This window comes from Dipodomys spectabilis, unplaced genomic scaffold (assembly GCF_019054845.1).
Source record: "Dipodomys spectabilis isolate Male_0828 unplaced genomic scaffold, ASM1905484v1 ptg000344l, whole genome shotgun sequence".
NCBI classification, from domain to species: Eukaryota; Metazoa; Chordata; class Mammalia; order Rodentia; family Heteromyidae; genus Dipodomys; species Dipodomys spectabilis.
The window spans coordinates 2200909-2220463 of record NW_024871021.1 but is presented as its reverse complement, the minus strand read 5'-3'; the positions used below and the strand labels follow the sequence as shown (position 1 = coordinate 2220463).

The 19555-nt window shown below is 39.8% G+C and overlaps 1 non-coding gene across 1 annotated transcript; it reads right to left on the bottom strand.

Annotated features, from left to right (window-relative positions):
- Positions 1 to 14239: 14239 nt before the first annotated feature.
- LOC122095337 lies at positions 14240 to 14346 on the bottom strand. Its single transcript, XR_006145099.1, has one exon. It is a non-coding gene; the product is annotated as a U6 spliceosomal RNA (small nuclear RNA).
- Between the last annotated feature and the right edge of the window lie 5209 nt (positions 14347 to 19555).

Genomic DNA, 19555 nt, shown 5'->3' with positions numbered 1-19555 from the left:
ATCCCCCATTGTGTACACACTTAATCCACAAATTTATTACTCACTTCAAACCCTCTGAGACTTAAATTCCTTAATAGCAGTACTACCTCTTTATACCTATATAATATTGTAAACATTTTTTTAAGTTTTTCACACCTATTCTATGTCCCTCCCCATCTCTCAATATATTCACATTCATCTCTAAATAGATGGTCTTTTATTCTCTATAATAAACATTAATTTTTACGTTTCTATTTTTTTTTCTGGTCTCTTTTCATTCCCATTTCCGTGTCTTCTTTTCCTCTCTCTCTCTACTTGCATCCTACCCAACCTATTTCCTGCATTGTGATTAGGACATAGTTAACTCTCCCTGTGCCTCCCCACACCAATCTATTCCTACTTTTTACCCACATCTCTCCCAAACCCTAATAATTTCTGGTTTTCCAAATTCTTCTCTGCGGTTCGAAGCCCATTAACATATAGTTGTTTGATGTTGAATAGATGTATCTGTTGAACTAGATTGTATCTGTAGAGTATTGACTGTACAAATGCAAACTTTGGTTCATGGTTGCCTTAAGATAGTGTTCTAGCACAAAACTGGTGCTATCTTCATCTCAAATGGACAGAGTAAGCAGGAAAAACACAAGAAAAATGGCAAATTCGGGTATCTCAATTCCCAATCTTGATAATCAGGGGTCAGAACAGGTAATGAATAATCCAGAGGAGAGTTCCCAAATAGCTCTACAAACACTACTGGCAAACATGATAAATGAGAAGTTTGACAACTTACAAAGGACTCTGTATGACCGGGATAGGGAGAGAGAGAAGGCATGCCAGAGGTTTATACAGGAATATCATAAGCGTGAGGAAGCTACTCAAAAACTGATACAGGATTTGCGTGAACAACTTGAGAATACTCAAAGAGAAAGGGAGGAATGGCGTGAGCAGGCTGAGAACACTCAAAGAGAACTGCAGGAATCCCACGAACGGGAGGAAGATAATCAAAGAGTAATACAGGAATTGAGAGACCAGATAGAGAACACACAAAGATCACTAAAGGCATTCATGGAATCCATTAACAAAGAGCTGAAAGAAGTCACGGAGACCACAAAGGGAATGCTGAATGGAACCCAACAGAAGGAATGGGAGTCCAAAGAAACCATAACCAATCAACTAAGTGATTTGAGAACAAACACTGAACACCAAATTAAGGAAGTAAAGAAACTCATACAAGACCTAAAATAGAGCTTCAACAAAGAACTTGAAGCCATCAAAGCTGACCAATTAGAAGGAAAAGAGATAAAAAAAAAAAAACAAAGTAGAGAGTCTTGACAGCAGGTTAAGCAGGTTAGACCATGCAGAAGATCGAATCTCAGGGATTGAAGACAGCCTAGGTATTATAAAGAAAGAACATACAACCATCCAAGACAAGTCCAAGAAATATGATAGATCTATCCAACACCTGGAAGACACCATCAGAAGGCCTAATCTAAGGATAATGGGTGTAGAGGAGCACCTAGAAACAGAAGTTAATGGTCTAGGACATTTGTTTAACAGGATCCTAGCAGAGAACTTCCCAAACATGCAAAAAGATAGGCCTATTCAGATACAAGAAGCCTTTAGAACCCCAAATAGACCAGACCAGAATAGGACATCCAACCGTCACATTATAATCCACACAGGATCAACTCAGACCAAGGAAAAGATCCTTAAAGCTGTCAAGGAGAAAAGGGTAATCACCTATAAAGGGAAACCAATTAGAATCACCTCAGATTTCTCAGCAGAGACAATCCAAGCAAGAAGAGCCTGGAATGATGTATGCCATGCCCTAAAAACAAACAACTATCAACCAAGAATACTGTACCCAGCTAAACTCTCCTTCATAACTGAAGGCCAAATGAAAACCTTCCATAGCAAAGAAAAATTGAAACAATACATCTCCACCAAACCAGCCCAACAAAAGATTCTTAAAGATGTCCTACACATAGAAAACCAACAAGACCACAATAAACGACAAGAAAATGCACCCAAACTGAGAATCCAAGAACCATAGGAAGAACCCAGTTTTTGAAGCCCCCAAGAAGGTGGATAACATGGCAGGAACTCCTAAATACCTCTCAGTCCTATCTCTTAACATTAACGGACTGAACTCTCCAATTAAGCGACATGGACTGTCTAGTTGGATTAAAAAACAAGACCCTTCTATCTGCTGCCTACAGGAGTCACATCTTGCCCGTAAAAACAAACACATTTTCAATGTTAAAGGTTGGAACAAAATCTACCAAGCAAACGGCCCCCATAAACAGGTGGGAGTTGCAATCCTAATATCAGATAAAATAGACTTCAAATTAAAATTCATGAGAAGAGATAAAGAAGGTCGCTACATACTAATTAAAGGATCTCTCCTTCAGGAGGATATTACAATTCTAAATATCTATTCGCCAAACAATGGAGCACCCAAATTTATCAAAGAAACACTACTTTCCCTCAAATTCCATATAGATCCAAAGACATTAATTGTTGGGGATTTTAACACACCACTCTCCCCACTAGATAGATCAACTCGGCAAAAACTCAACAGAGAAACCACAGATCTAAACAGCTGCGTAGATCAACTAGACTTAACAGACATCTACCGAACATTTCACCCAGCAGCATCAGAATACAGGTTTTTCTCAGCAGCACATGGAACGTTTTCTAAAATAGACCACATTTTAGGCCACAAAGCAAACTTGTCTAAATTCAGAAACATTGAAGTTATACCTTGCATCCTCTCTGACCACAAGGGAATAAAAGTAGAACTCAACACCAAAAGCCACCAAAGAAAGTCCGGCATCACATGGAGGCTGAACAACACACTGGTGAATCATGGGTGGGTCATAGAAGAGATTAGAAAGGAAATTAAAATGTTCATGCTATTCAACAAAAATGAACACACAAATTACCAACTCCTCTGGGACACAGCAAAGGCAGTACTCAGAGGCAAGTTTATAGCTCTGAGCTCCTACATCAACAAATTGGAGAGATCTGAAACTAACAATTTAATGACACATCTAAACCTCCTTCAAAAAGAGCAGCAAGATAAACCCCAATCCAGTAGACGGAAAGAAATAATCAAAATTAAATCAGGAGGGGGGACCAAGATGGCGACGGGGCAGTAGGGAAACGCCACAGCTCTCTCCAACCAAAAAGAGAGTTCGAGTTCCAACGTTTAATCTCCCCAAGAGACGGACAACAACAAAAAGACGAACACTCAGAGAAAAACCAGAGGTGGAAAATAACAAAAAAAGAAAGAGAGGAAAAGAAGAATTTCAGAACAGAGAAGAGCGAAGACCCCTCCCCCAACCTTTACTGGCCTCGCAGCAGTGCGCCAAGCCGCCGGCCAGCCGGCCCGGCGGGGGCTGCCGGAGCCACAGAGACACAGGGGGCTTCTTGCAGATCACCAGGTACAGGATTGCAGAACAGCAGATCGCCAGGAACAGAGAAACCTACCAGCCGGGAGTCTCCACGAGGATCCCACCCCCACCCCTCACTCTCCACCAGAGCGGAGAGGCTCCATCCCGCCAAAGCCGCCCGGCACCAGCAGCACGACAAAGGGACCTGTCCGCAGACCACCCGCCCAATCGCGATCGCAACGACCCGGCGGGGGGCCGCCCAACCCAGCCCGCAACCACCCCAACTGAACTCGGACTGCAACAACAACTGACGACCTACAGGGTGAGTACCCAACAGGGGACAGTGAATCCCTCAAGGGAGACCAGAGCTGGAGGGAATCCCCAGACCCTGACCTAGACTCCCTACCCTAACACCCAGACCACAGGACCCACTAAAACTGTGAACTGTTCGAGAGCTCCACCAGCCAGTGGAGCACACTCTGCTGGCCAGGCCAGAGCAAGAGCGCCCCTGGAAGGGAGCTTAAATGCCCAAGCCAGGAACAGCACCCCTGGGTCAAGACTACCAACAGTAGAAGAAATTTGAACTGTGTCCTCCAGGCTGCATAACCTAGGTGGTATACACATTAGCACAGGCCTAACGAGCGCGCTCCAGGCTGGGGCCGGAACCAGGCCCGGGGACCGGCGCCTGAACAAAGCAAAAAGGGTCAGAAGTGGGGCTGTGGCTCAAATGGGAGGGTGCCAGCCTTGAGCTGAAGAGCTGAGGGACAGCACCCAAACCTAGAGTTCAAGCCCACAACCAGCCCAAAACAAACAAACAAAAACACATCAGGAGCCCATAGCAGACTCCAGTATTTGGGAGAGTGCATCCAGAGCATCTGATCTTCCCAAGAGCACCCGCAGGAGCAAACACAAGCAGTCTAGGCTGCTCAACCCTTCCAAAGGCGGGAATTGCTACAGCAGAGAGCTGAGAATCCTAAGTAAGTCAGAATAGCAGCTGGAAATAGGCTCCCAACAGAATCCAGATCAGGCACAGACTCTCTCTACCAATACAGAATCAGCAACCAAGCAAAGACAGACACACCAAAACAAGATTGAAGAGCAGTCTCCTGAACCCCCATGCGAAAATCACAGAGAAAAATCACAAGGTTTACCACTACCCAGGACAGCAAGCTCACCTCAAAAGCCAGCAGCCACGCAGGGGAGAGCCCCAGTGGGAGCAAAGCAGGAATGGAAGACAAAAACTACATCCAAGGGTTGCTAGAGGCAATGACTCAAGAAATAAAGCGAGAAATGGATCAGAAATTGAAAGAGCACAAGGATGAACTATCAAAAGATATACAGGACATCAAACAAAAGTTGGATGCAAAAATAGAAGCGGCACAAACCTCAGTAAGAAGTGAGATAAACGCCAAATTAGAGGTAATGCATACTGATCTCACCTCATTGAGAGGTGAGATCAGTTCTCTGAGAACCAACATTGAATCCATAAAGGGATCCATTTCCACCATGCAAACCACAATAGAAGCCACGGTCAACAGAGTGAATGAAATGGAAGGTAGAATGTCAGATACAGAAGACAGAATACACCAACTGGACCAAAAAGTGACAGATATGGAAAAATCACTCAAATTAAACCAAAGGGAAATTCAAGAGCAAGCAGATAATGCTAAAAAATTTAACCTTCGCATAATCGGAGTGGACGAAGGTGAGGAATTCCAGAGCAAGGGAATGCAACACCTATTTAACAAGATAGTCAATGAAAATTTTCCCCACCTCAAAAACGACCATCTTAACTACATCACAAAAGCATATCGAACATCCAACAAGCAAGATCCCAGGAGAAACACTTCTAGGCACATTATAGTAACAATGATGGATCTGAATAATAAGGAAACAATCCTGCATGCAGCAAAAATGAAGAAGGAGCTATACTACAACGGGAAAAAAATTAGAATCACTGCAGATCTCTCCACACAAACAATCAATGCAAGAAAAGCCTGGGAAAGCACCATACGAGCCCTGAGAGCCAATAACTGCCAAATCAGACTGATATACCCGGCAAAGCTAGCATTCACATTTGATGGAGAACTGAAAACTTTTAATAGCAAAGAAAAATTAAATGAATACATAAACATTAAGCCAGCATTACAAAGAATTCTAAGAGGGGGGACACAACCTGAAGAAAGCAACCAGGAACTGGGACCTGCCCCAAACAGGCATTACTTAAAGTCTAACTGAGCAAGCACAAGAGGAAAGGAAAGAAGAAAAACTTAGGAAAACGGAATGGCAGGGACAACAATGCATCTCGCTATACTTTCTCTTAATATAAATGGGCTGAATTCGCCAATTAAAAGAAAACGAACTGAGGACTGGATCAGAAAACAAGACCCATCCATCTGTTGCCTTCAGCAGACCCACCTCTCAGCCAAACATACAAACAAACTCAGAGTGAAGGGGTGGAAAAGGATCTACCAATCAAATTCCCCCAATAAGAAAGCAGGTGTAGCTATCCTGATATCTGACAAAATAAACTTTTCATTAAAATCAGTACAGAAAGACAAGGATGGACACTGCATATTAATAAAGGGAACAATCCAAGAGGAAGATATAACCATCATCAACTTATATGCCGCAAATATCGGTGCACCCAGATATGTTAAACAAATGCTCTCAAACTTACAGAATAAAATAGATCCCAATACGATAATACTAGGAGACTTTAAGACGCCACTCTCACCAAAGGACAGGTCTACCAACCAGAGGATTGGCAAAGAAGCTACCGAAGTAAGTGAGGCCATACTTCAAGCGGAATTAACTGACATCTACCGAGTATTTCACCCTAAAACAACACAGTACACATTCTTCTCAGCAGCTCATGGAACTTTCTCCAAAATAGACCATATCATAGTTCATGCAAGGAACTTAAGCAAATACAAAGGGATCGACATAATCCCCTGTATCCTATCTGACCACAGTGGAATCAAGCTAGCTCTCAATAACAAAGCATACCGCAGAAATTTCTCTAATACATGGAAATTGAACAGCACACTCCTTAACAAGGCCTGGGTAACAGAAGAGATCAGAGAAGAAATAAAGCATTTCCTAGAACTCAATGAAAATGAAAACACCTCACAAAGAAACTTGTGGGACACAGCAAAAGCAGTCCTGAGGGGAAAATTTATTGACCTCAGTGCCCACATCAAGAGAATGGAGACAGACCAAGTAAATAATCTCATGTTGCAACTAAAACAGCTAGAAAAACAAGAATAAATGGGACCTAAAGCTACTAGACGAAGCCAGAAAACCAAATTGAGAGCAGAGATTAACCAATTAGAAAATCAGAAAACCATAACCAAAGTAAACCAAACAAAAAGCTGGTTCTTTGAAAAAATAAACAAAATTGATGGCCCGTTGGCAAGATTAATTTAAAAAAGAAGAGAGGAAACCCATATTAATAGGATTAGGGATGCCACGGGAAATATCACAACACGTACCCAAGATATCCAAACAATTCTAACAGACTACTTTCAAAAGCTATACTCTCTAAAGGAAGAAAATCTGGCGGAAATGGATGCATTCTTAGAGAAATACAAGTTACCCAAACTGAGCAAAGAAGAAGTTAACCAATTAAATAAGCCAATATCCTATAATGAGACACAGGAAGCTATCAAAAGTCTTCCAACAAAAAAAAGCCCAGGACCAGATGGATTCACAGCAGAATTCTATAAGGCAGGGCAATAAGGCAAGATATAATTCTATAAGCCAGGGCAATAAGGCAAGAAAAAGACATTAAAGGGATCCGCATAGGGAAAGAAGAAGTGAAACTATCCCTTTTTGCAGACGACATGATACTATAACTCCACGATCCCAAAAACTCCATCCCCAAACTGTCAGAAATCATAAGTCACTTCGGCAAAATAGCAGGATACAAAATAAACCCACAAAAATCAGTTGCCTTCCTATACACTGATAACGCACAGGAAGAGAGGGAAATAAAGGGAGCAACCCCATTCACAATAACCTCCCAAAAAATAAAATATTTAGGAATTAACCTAACCAAAGATGTAAAAGAACTATTTAATGAGAACTATAAAAAGTTAAAGAAAGAAACTGCAGAAGACACTAGGAAATGGAAAGACCTCCCATGCTCCTGGATAGGCCGACTTAATATAGTAAAGATGGTGATACTTCCAAAACTAATATACAAATTCAATGCAATTCCTATTAAAATCCCAATGACGTACATCACTGAAATACAGAAAACAGTCCAAAAATTTATATGGAACAACAAAAGACCTAGAATAGCCAAAACAATTCTAGGGGATAAAGACAATATGGGAGGGCTATCTATGCCGAACTTCAAACTCTACTACAGAGCTATAATCACAAAGACAGCATGGTACTGGCACAAAAACAGACCCGAAGACCAATGGAACAGAATAGAAGATCCAGATATAAATCCACAGGCCTACAGCCAGCTGATATTCGACAAAGGAGCCAAAGACATACAATGGAAGAAACACAGCCTCTTCAACCGCTGGTGCTGGGAAAACTGGGCAGCCACATGCAGAAAACTAAAAGTGGACCCCAGCCTATCACCATGCACCAACATCAACTCAAAATGGATTAAAGACCTTAACATTAAACCTGAATCTCTGAAACTACTACAGGACAGAGTAGGAGAGACACTTGAACTAATAGGCACAGGAAGGAACTTCCTGAACAGAGTCCCAGGGTCACAACAAGTTGGAGAGAGACTCGACAAATGGGACTACCTTAAAATAAAAAGCTTCTGCACAGCTAAATCTATCGCAACTAAGCTAGAAAGGCAACCAACTAATTGGGAAAAAATATTTACCAGCAATATATCAGACAAGGGGTTAACATCCTGTATATACAGGGAGCTCAAGAAACTAATCCCTCCCAAACCTAACAAACCAATTACTAAATGGGCAAGGGAACTAAAGAGGGACTTCTCAAATGAAGAAATAAAAATGGCAAAGAAACACATGAGGAAATGTTCATCATGCCTGGTGGTGAAGGAAATGCAAATAAAGACAACCCTGAGATACCACCTTACCCCAGTCAGAATGTCCCACATCCACAAATCAGCCAACGACAAATGCTGGAGGGGATGTGGAGAAAGAGGAACCCTATTACACTGCTGGTGGGAATGTACACTTATACAACCACTTTGGAAAGCAGTCTGGAGGGTCTTTAGAAAGCTAAAGATTGACCTCCCTTACGACCCAGTCATACCACTTCTAGGCATCTACCCTGAACAACAGGAACCAATATACAAGGACACGTGCACCTCCATGTTTATTGCAGCACTGTTCGCAATAGCTAGGATATGGAAACAACCTAGGTGCCCCACCACAGATGAATGGATCCAAAAATTGTGGTATCTATACACAATGGAATATTATGCAGCCATTAGAAATGACAAAATAATGGCATTTGCAGGGAAATGGATGGAGCTAGAAGGAATCATGTTGAGCGAGGTAAGCCAAGAACGAAGAGACAAACGGTACATGGTCTCCCTCAGAAGTGGATGCTAAATCCAAAAGGTTAGATGATACGACAAAACTAACAGGACTTAAGAAACAAAGAACTCCCGCTCATCTGGTTGAACCACTACTAAATATCCTCATGCTGCTGATCACAAATATGGTATATAACATGTGAACACTGTTATATATTACAGACTGTGGTAGACAATTTGCTCCATGGAAGTTAGAATGAACTTGTGACTTTGAAATTATGTAATCATTTAATCACAATCAAAAAAAAAAAAAAAAAAGAACCTCGGGGAAGGGAGGGAGGGAGGGGATGGTAGGGGGAAAACAATGGAGGGGGTAACAATGTTCAAGAGGAAGTGTACTCATAACCTCACTCATGTAACTGTAACCCTCTGTATAGTAGCTTTACAATAAAAAAAAAAAAAGCTATACTCTCTAAAGGAAGAAAATCTGGCGGAAATGGATGCATTTTTAGAGAAATACGAGTTACCCAAACTGAGCAAAGAAGAAGTTAACCAATTAAATAATAATGAGATACAGGAAGCTATCAAAAGTCTTCCAACAAAAAAAAGCCCAGGACCAGATGGATTCACAGCAGAATTCTATAAGACCTTGAAAGAAGAACTAATACCCATACTCCTCAAGCTCTTCAGAGAAACAGAGAAGGAGGGAGCTATCCCAAACTCATTCTACGAAGCCAATATCACACTCATCCCCAAACCAGGCAAAGACCCAACCAAAAAGGAGAATTACAGGCCAATCTCCTTGATGAACACAGATGCAAAGATCCTTAACAAGATTCTAGCTAACAGAATCCAGAAACACATAAAAAAAATAATACACTATGATCAGGTAGGCTTCATCCCAGAGACACAGGGATGGTTTAACATACGTAAGTCAATAAATGTAATCCAGCATATCAACAGAGCCAAGGTCAAGAATCACATGATTATCGCCACAGATGCAGAAAAGGCCTTTGATAAAATTCAACATTCATTCATGCTAAAAGCTCTGGAGAAAATAGGAATAGAAGGAACATTTCTAAAAACAATAAAAGCCATTTATGACAGACCAATAGCCAATACTATACTTAATGGGGAAAAGCTACAACCAATCCTCCTAAAAACAGGAACAAGGCAAGGATGTCCACTGTCTCCACTCCTCTTCAACATAGTCCTAGGACCCTTAGCCAGGGCAATAAGGCAAGAAAAAGACATTAAAGGGATCCGCATAGGGAAAGAAGAAGTGAAACTATCCCTTTTTGCAGACGACATGATACTATAACTCCACGATCCCAAAAACTCCATCCCCAAACTGTCAGAAATCATAAGTCACTTCGGCAAAATAGCAGGATACAAAATAAACCCACAAAAATCAGTTGCCTTCCTATACACTGATAACGCACAGGAAGAGAGGGAAATAAAGGGAGCAACCCCATTCACAATAACCTCCCAAAAAATAAAATATTTAGGAATTAACCTAACCAAAGATGTAAAAGAACTATTTAATGAGAACTATAAAAAGTTAAAGAAAGAAACTGCAGAAGACACTAGGAAATGGAAAGACCTCCCATGCTCCTGGATAGGCCGACTTAATATAGTAAAGATGGTGATACTTCCAAAACTAATATACAAATTCAATGCAATTCCTATTAAAATCCCAATGACGTACATCACTGAAATACAGAAAACAGTCCAAAAATTTATATGGAACAACAAAAGACCTAGAATAGCCAAAACAATTCTAGGGGATAAAGACAATATGGGAGGGCTATCTATGCCGAACTTCAAACTCTACTACAGAGCTATAATCACAAAGACAGCATGGTACTGGCACAAAAACAGACCCGAAGACCAATGGAACAGAATAGAAGATCCAGATATAAATCCACAGGCCTACAGCCAGCTGATATTCGACAAAGGAGCCAAAGACATACAATGGAGGAAACACAGCCTCTTCAACCGCTGGTGCTGGGAAAACTGGGCAGCCACATGCAGAATGAGAAGTACAAAATGTCATGTCAAAACCAGCTTTACAATGTCGGTGGGGGGGGGGGAGGGGGGGTATGATTGGGTGGGAGGGAGGGGGGAGGCTGGGAAGGGAGGTGAAGGGTAAACAAAGGAGGAGGATGCAATGCTTGGTAAGAAATGTATGCATTATCCTGCCCATGTAATTGTAACCCCTCTGTACAGTATGTTCTCAAATAAAATAAAATAAAATTTAAAAAAAAAAAAAAATAAAGGCTGTATATGACAAACCTACAGCCAGCATTATACTCAATGGTGAAAAACTAAAGCTATTTCCTCTTAACTCAGGAACAAGACAAGGATGCCCACTCTCTCCACTTCTCTTCAATCTAGTATTAGAATGCCTAGCTACAGCAATAAGACAAGATGCAGACATAAAGGGGATCCAAATAGGGAAAGAAGAAATAAAACTCTCCCTCTTTGCAGATGACATGATCTTGTACTTAAAGTATCCCATAGACTCCACTCCCAAATTACACAAGCTGATTCAAAACTTTGGCAAAGTAGCAGGTTATAAAATTAACCCCCAAAAATCAATGGCTTTTCTGTATGCCAACAATGAGAAAACTGTGGCTGAAATCAGGAAAGCAACTCCATTTGTAATAGCACCACAAAAAAATAAAATACCTAGGAATTAACTTAACTAAAGTAGTGAAGGATCTCTATGATGAAAACTTTAAAATCTTGAAAAAGGAAATCAACACAGAACTTAAAAAATGGCAAAACCTCCCATGCTCCTGGATTAGAAAGATTAACATTGTGAAAATGGCAATACTTCCCAAGGCTATCTACAAATTCAACGCAATACCTATCAAAATTCCACCCTCATTCTTCCAGGATAGAAGAGTCAATCCAAAAATTCATATGGAACAATAAAAGACCCCGAATAGCAAATACGCTCCTCAACAGAAAGAACACTGCTGGAAGAATATCAATACCAAATTTCAAACTCTACTATAAAGCCATAGTAATCAAAACAGCTTGGTATTGGCATAAGAACAGACCTCAGGACCAATGGAATAGAATTGAAAACCCAGAAATGAACCTACAGCCCTACAGCCATCTAATCTTCGATAAGGGAGCTAAAACAATACAATGGAAGAAAGGCAGCCTCTTCAGTAAATGGTGCTGGCAAAATTGGTTAACTACATGTAGAAAAGTAAAGCTAGATCCTTATATATCACCCTGCACTAGAATCAACTCCAAGTGGATCAAAGACCTTGAACTCAAAGCAGACACTCTGAAAATATTACAGGATGGAATAGGAGAAACCCTAGGTCTCCTTGGCTCAGGCCGAAATTTTTTGAATAGAGACCCGGAAACACAACAAATCAAAAAAAGGTTGAACAAATGGGATTGCATAAAGTTGCAGAACTTCTGCAGGGCAAAAGACATAGCTAGCAAGATTAATAGAAAGTCCACGGATTGGGAAAAGATCTTTACTAGCCACACAACGGACAAGGGTCTCATATTTAAAATATACTTGGAACTCAAAAAATTAAACCCCCCAACAACAAATCCTCAAAGAAACAACTGCCCAATAAATAAGTGGGCGAAAGACGTAAAAAGAAACTTCTCTGAAGAAGAAAGAAGGATGGCCAATAGACACATGAAGAAATGTTCAACATCCCTAGCCATAAAAGAAATGCAAATCAAAACAACATTGATATATCACCTCACTCCAGTTAGAACGGCAAAAATCAAGAACTCTAACAACAACAGATGCTGGAGGGGATGTGGACAGAAAGGAACCTTACTTCATTGTTGGTGGGAATGTAAACTTGTTCAACCACTTTGGAAAGCAGTATGGAGGTTCCTCAAAAGACTTCACATAGAACTCCCCTATGACCCAGCAATCCCACTTTTGGGTATTTACCCTAATGTTTACAAACAAGACCACACTAAAGCTACCAGCACAACTATGTTTATAGCAGCATTATTTACCATAGCTAAGATATGGAACCAACCCAGATGCCCCTCAGTAGATGAATGGATCAAGCAAATGTGGTATATATACACAATGGAATTCTATGCCTCCATCAGAAAGAATGACATTGCCCCATTTGTTAGGAAATGAAAAGGCTTGGACAAAATTATGTTAAGTGAAGTAAGCCAGGCCCAAAGAAACATAGGTCCCATGGTTTCCCTTATTTGCAATATCTAGTATATGTATGAGTCCAGCGGAAAAGGTCAGATAATGTGATGTTAGGAAAACGAACCCTCAAATATGTATTTTAATGTTTTTGTTTCTTTCATGCATGTGTTTCTAATGCATTTATAAGATTATTTCTTGGTTGCTTTGTATGTCCCTCCCCCACAGTGTAACCCCCGCTTTCACTATATTTGGTTTCAGTATATCTTGTGGAGGAGATGGGGACAAACAAGTCGTTTAAGGATTCAGGTGGATCTGTTGCAACAATGAGAAGTACAAAATGTCATGTCAAAAACGAGCTTTACAATGTGGTGTGGGGGGCGGGGGGAAAGAATGGGTGGGGGGGAGGGAGGAGGCTAGGAAGGGAGGTGAAGGATAAACAAAGGAGGAGGCTGCAATGCTTGGTAAGAAATGTATGCATTATCCTGCCCATGTAATTGTAACCCCTCAGGTACAGTATGTTCTCAAATAAAATTAAAAAAAAAAAAGATGTAGGCTCACCAACTTCAAATATAGTGAAAAAAGGGGTTATAGCAGGGTTGAGGAACATATAAAGAAACAAAAAAATCACATCATATAGTATTTGTATGTTAGAAATAATAACAAGATAGAACCACTTGTGTCCCTATCTTGGGGTTCATTTAGCTTAACATCATCTTATCTGGTCAAATACACATAGCTTTTGACATTTTATGATAATCCGGGACATATATTAGTTATTGAAAATAAGAGAAACCATGGGACCTATGTTTCTTTGGAGTTGGCTTATTTCACTTACTAAATTTTTTTCCAAGTCTTTCCATTTCCAAACAAATTGGGCGATATCATTCTTTCTGATGGAGGCATAGAATGCAATTGTATATATTTACCACGTTTTCTTGATCCATTCATCTACTGAGGGGCATAGGGGTTGGTTCCATATCTTAGCTATGGTAAATAATGCTGCAATAAACATAGTTGTGCTGGTAGTTTTAGTATGGTCTTGTTTGTGATCCTTTGGGTAAATGAACAAAAGTGGGGTTGCTGGGTCATAGGGGAGCTTTATGTGGAGTCTTTTGAGGAAACTCCATACTGCTTTCCAAAGTGGTTGAACACGTTTACACTCCCACCAAAAATGGAGTAGGGTTCCCTTGTGGCCACAACCTCTCCAGCATTAGTTGTTGTAAAAATATGGATTGCCTCATGAATTTGTGAGTCATCCTTGTTCAGGGGCCATGCTAATCTTCTCTGTATCATTTAAATATTAGTGAATGGGCTACCAGATTAAGCACAGAACATTTTTTTTTGGGGGGGGGGGTCCAGTCGTGGGGCCTGTACTCTGGGCCTGGGCGCTGTCCCTCAGCTCTTCAGCTCAAGGCTAGCGATAGCTCTACCACTTGAGCCATAGCGCCACTTCCAGCTTATTTCTTTTTGCTTATGTGGTGCTGAGAAATTGAACCCAGAGACTCAGGCATGCAAGGCAAGCACTCTACCACTGAGCCACCTTCCCAGCCCCAGAACATTTTTTATATAGAAAGTGTAATTGATTTTCTTAAACTAGACAATTCAACAAAAAGTAAGTTCAAAAGAATTGTCATGAAATTTTAGAATCATGCATTTCTTACATAAGCACACATTTTTGATGTTGGCATCATTTGTGGAGGGGAAGGGAAAAATATTTAAATAGGGATACAGGAAGACCAATTGCAGCAACAAAAGGAACTTTACAACTTTGGCATCTCTACTATGCCATACCTGCAGATTGTAATTTGATTGCTTATTTTGAGGTAGTATCACTATGCTGGGCCTGCTTGGACTGTAATCCTCCAAACACAAGCAAAACACATTGCACCCAGCAAATGGTTAGAGTTTCTGAAAAGTCTTTTTTTGTCTGGGCTTGCCTGGAAATGCAATACTCTAATCTCTGTTTTCTAAGTAGATAATATTACAGGATTGAGCCACTTTATCCAATAAAAGTATATAATTTCAAGATATCTTGATATTGCCTATATTTGTGCTTAACATATATAGCTAACCTTAATTTTCTCCCTCTTTTGTTTAGTACTCTGAGTTGAAAATATTGATTTTCTTGATATACATGGCTTTGTTTTGGAGGGAATCCCCTCACAATCCAAAAAATCTCCCAAAAAGTTTATGTCAAGAATCACGGAAAAGAAGGCTTCAGGTTGGGGAAAACCCCACTGGTCCTTAACTTATAATTGCAGTATATTTATAGTGTTAGTCAATGCTTTTGAAGAATGAGAAGAGAAGGAAGGCAGAAATGTGAAAGATGTCAGGTCTCTGTAGAATTTCTGTAGTTGTCACTTCATGTTATCTTCTTCCTTAAAACTTGATTTATTAAGACCCTCTGGGTGGATATTGGTTGGACTGATTGGTAAACTTACCCAAGAAATGAAGCTGATTTTAGAAGGTGATGACTTGGTAAATAAAGGAATGATGAGAATGAGCACAGATATTGTCACAGAATGAGCCGGCAAGGTTCAATTGCTGAACAGCAAAACAAAGCAGCTTCAAGTCCGATGATCCACATTGAAACATATATAGATAGATGCATATATGTATACATATACACACATACGTGAAAAAGTAAATATCCAGTAGAATACAGAGAAACTTGGTGTGACAAGTATTAAACTATATCAAACTGGTTGCAGGAAAGGTACAGTAAAATACCAATTGTTTAGCATAGATTTTGCATAGATTTGTAAAGGATGAAAATTTTTCCTTCATTTTATACTTTACAAATATCCTTAGTATGTTTTAAGTTTTTTTTTTTTTATATTGTAGTTGGAGAATCTATACAATGTTGAGAATTGGCATTACATAAAGTATGCAACATGAATACGACAGCCTGCATAGGAAAGTTCATTAGATTCTTATTTCCAATTAACCACCAGGAGAAATGGAGTTCCAGGTCAGATTTTATGCAGCGCACTGGCCTTGAACACAAAAGCACCATTCAGGCCGTGAGTTTAAGCGCTAGGATCTACAGAAACAAAAACACAAAATACAACTTGGAGTTAGATATTTTATAATGAAGCATTTTTATATACTCTACCTTGTTAGAAAGACTAGATTTCTGTGTTAGCTTTATAACCTACCATAATAAGTGATATTGTCCATTTAATAAGCAGAAAGGTTTACTCAGATTTATAAGTCTGAAGGTTTGACTGTATGTTCAATTGGTTTTATGGCTTTGGTGGCCTATGACAAGACAATGTCAAGGTGGGGAGTATGTCAAAAAGAAATGTTTTTGACATGGAATGATTAAAGAGAAAAGAAGAAAGTAGATGACAGTCCATGTTCTCATAGGTTTCACTCTGAAGAACTTAATCTCCAAAAGAACTATTCAGGTATTCTCCACAGTCTGGGAGGAAATGGTAAGTCATTTTTCTTTAACACATAGGTCTTTCTGGGGCATTCTAAATTCAAATGGCAACACCTTCACCAATGATAATGACTTGTCCAGGGGTTGAAGCAACTAGATATGTCTACAAATTTTAATTAGATCTCAGCAGACTAAATATCTTATGGAATTCCTATTAAAATATTTTCTTGCATACTGACTGGGTCTTCATACTACACATGTGTATATCTGTGTATATGTGTGTATGTGTGTGTTTGAATAAACTAATATAGCATTGTAGCAGATAAAATATTAGTGTGGCTTTTTCTTCTCATACCATGAAAACCTGCCACAATTCCCAATCAAATTCCATCCAAGATTCAACATTAATGCTGTTCCAAAAGTTCTGTATGCAAACCCATGTACATCTACTTCATTTAAGACGGCAATGGTGCATGAAAATGTTAAGTCTTCCAATTACATTGTCACCAAGGAAACAACGTACAATATTTCCTTTAAAAATATCTAGATTGGCCGGGCGCTGGTGGCTCACACCTGTAATCCTAGCTACACAGGAGGCTGAGATCTGAGGATTGCGGTTCAAAGCCAGCCTGGGCAGGAGAGACCGTGAGACTCCTATTTCCAATAAACCACCAGAAAACCGGAAGTGGTGCTGTAGCTCAAGTGGTAGAGCACTCGCCTTGAGCTGAAGAGCTGAGGGACAGTGCCCAGGCCCAGAGTTCAAGCCCCAAGGCCGACAAAATAGATAGATAGATAGATAGATAGATAGATAGATAGATAGATAGATAGATAGATAGATAGATAGATAGATAGATAGATAGATAGATAGATAGATAGATAGATAGATAGATAGATAGATAGATGATAGATAGATAGATAGATAGATAGATAGATATAGATATAGATATAGATATAGATATAGATATAGATAGATATAGATTGTAGAACACTTTAGCCAGAAAATTGAAGGAGTATACTTTATAGGATTTAATTTAAATATTTAGTCACTGAAATGGATATTCAATATCCACAACTTAGAGCCCTTTTAAAATACATAATTGCAAACCTCATCTATTACCATCTTCCGTGAAGACAGTCCTTGCTGAAATGAACCAAATGTGGTAAACCAATTAAAATGTACGCCATTGTCAAATGCTGTTGTTTTAAAGCATGGAAGTGACAGAGCAATTAATGCCAGTGAACAGCTGGTTCTAAGGAGTATGGAAAGTGATTACTTTGTACTCTAGGTGGAAAACTCCACAGATGTTTCAGATTGTGCTTCATTCTAGGCATTTGTGAGATACATTTTGGAAAGCACAATGAATGAAAGCATGTTGTTTTATAAAGATTTGCTGGCTGACAAACCAAGGAATGAAAAGTTATTGAAATATTTCAAATGAGAAGACTGACAATAGGGTGGGTAAGATGTGATATGCAGCTTTAGATACACACTGAAGCAAACCAAAGAATAGGAATTTTTTTTTCCTTAACTAATGCTTTCTGGGTATATTGTGCTATACACTATAATGATGAAATGATCATTTCTTTGGAAAAGTCAGGAAAAAAACATTGTCACCTGTTGAATTTCTTTTTAAAGTGAATCTTAAATAATAAGGATGAAGAAATTTAAATATGTTAATAAAACATTGTCAAGTTTTACTTTAATTTTTCAGTAAAAGTTAAAACAAACTAACAGACTATTAGTCCATTAAGATTTGTAAGTTTCCTGTCATATTTTATTTTCCTTTTGTTCCTCTTTTTTGGGTGGTAAGATTATTTTTTTCAGAAAGGCAACCTAGTCTTAACCATTACCCAAAAAATTTATGCTGTCATAGAATCAGAGTTTTATTAAGTTTTATTAAGTTTTATTAAGACAATAGTAGGCTCATTTTATGCCAACTGAAAATATAAACACCAAAAACATTTTTCACTAAAAAACCACTCATAAAAAACCATGAGGATTTGGGGGAAGATGGAAGACGAAAAGCTGGAGGGTAAACAAGCTCTTGCATAGAAAGCAGTTAGTGTGCCATCACAGTACAGAGAATTTGGCAAGAGAGGGAAAATCCAGGCAAGATGACAGACCTGAGCACTTGCCAGTAGCCACAGCTGTGGCATCAGTAGGGACAGCGCCAGTGGCTATAGCCACCATATATACAGAGAGAGTCCACAACAAAGGCCCAGACGAGGCCGGTGAGCAGATTCTACTCAACACCAGCAAGAACTGACAAGGAGCAGATATCTTCATCCTGCAGATCACAGACCAGAGACGACCCAGGAACCAACACTCCAGCATGAGTAGAATCCTGACATCCTCACTCCTCAGGGAGCAGAGGAGGGAAGGCCTCCCCTCTCCCACCACCAGAGATCTCCATCTATGATACTGTGTTACATAGGGCTGAGCAGATAGCTCCAACTCAGGCTTTGGAAGAAAACAAAAGAGTCATTTAGCAGGTCACAGGAAGTAGACATGACCTACCAGGGTCAGCTCCACCCAGGGGAATGTCACCCCACCCAGCCAGTGGTAGCTCTGTCCTCAGAGGAGTGATTTCCTTCACAGGGTAAACAAGCTAAAGGCTGCCCCTCATTAGAGTAGCCTAGACAAACAATTGAAGCTCAGTAAACATAAACCCTGAGAATGGGTTCCATGAGTATTTCAGGAGTTGCACCTCAGGGAAAAGCTACTGTTTCCTAAAAGGCCTCAACCCTACCCAGAACCTAGACTCATCACAGCATCTTCACATTGGAGGAAACAGCCATCTCCCTCTTTTGTGATACTCAAAGCAGATCTCCCTCCCACTGAAATAGCCTGGGAGGAGGATCACAAAATTCTGAGTAAAGCAGAGCATTTTTCTGCCTGCCCAAAAAAACTAACTTAAGAAATCAATCAAGCAAAACGAAAACCAAACACCACAAGCACACAAGCATAAGCAGGCATAACCAAGAGACTGGTTATGGACACAGGGGAGATACAGTGTCTTCCCATTACCCCACCCAAAAAAAAAATCAAAGAACTCTATTTTAACCTTTTTTTCAATTTTTATTTTTTTAAGTGTTTGATGTTAATTTTTTTCTCATATTTTTTATTTTTGGTGTGTGTGTGTGTGTGTGTG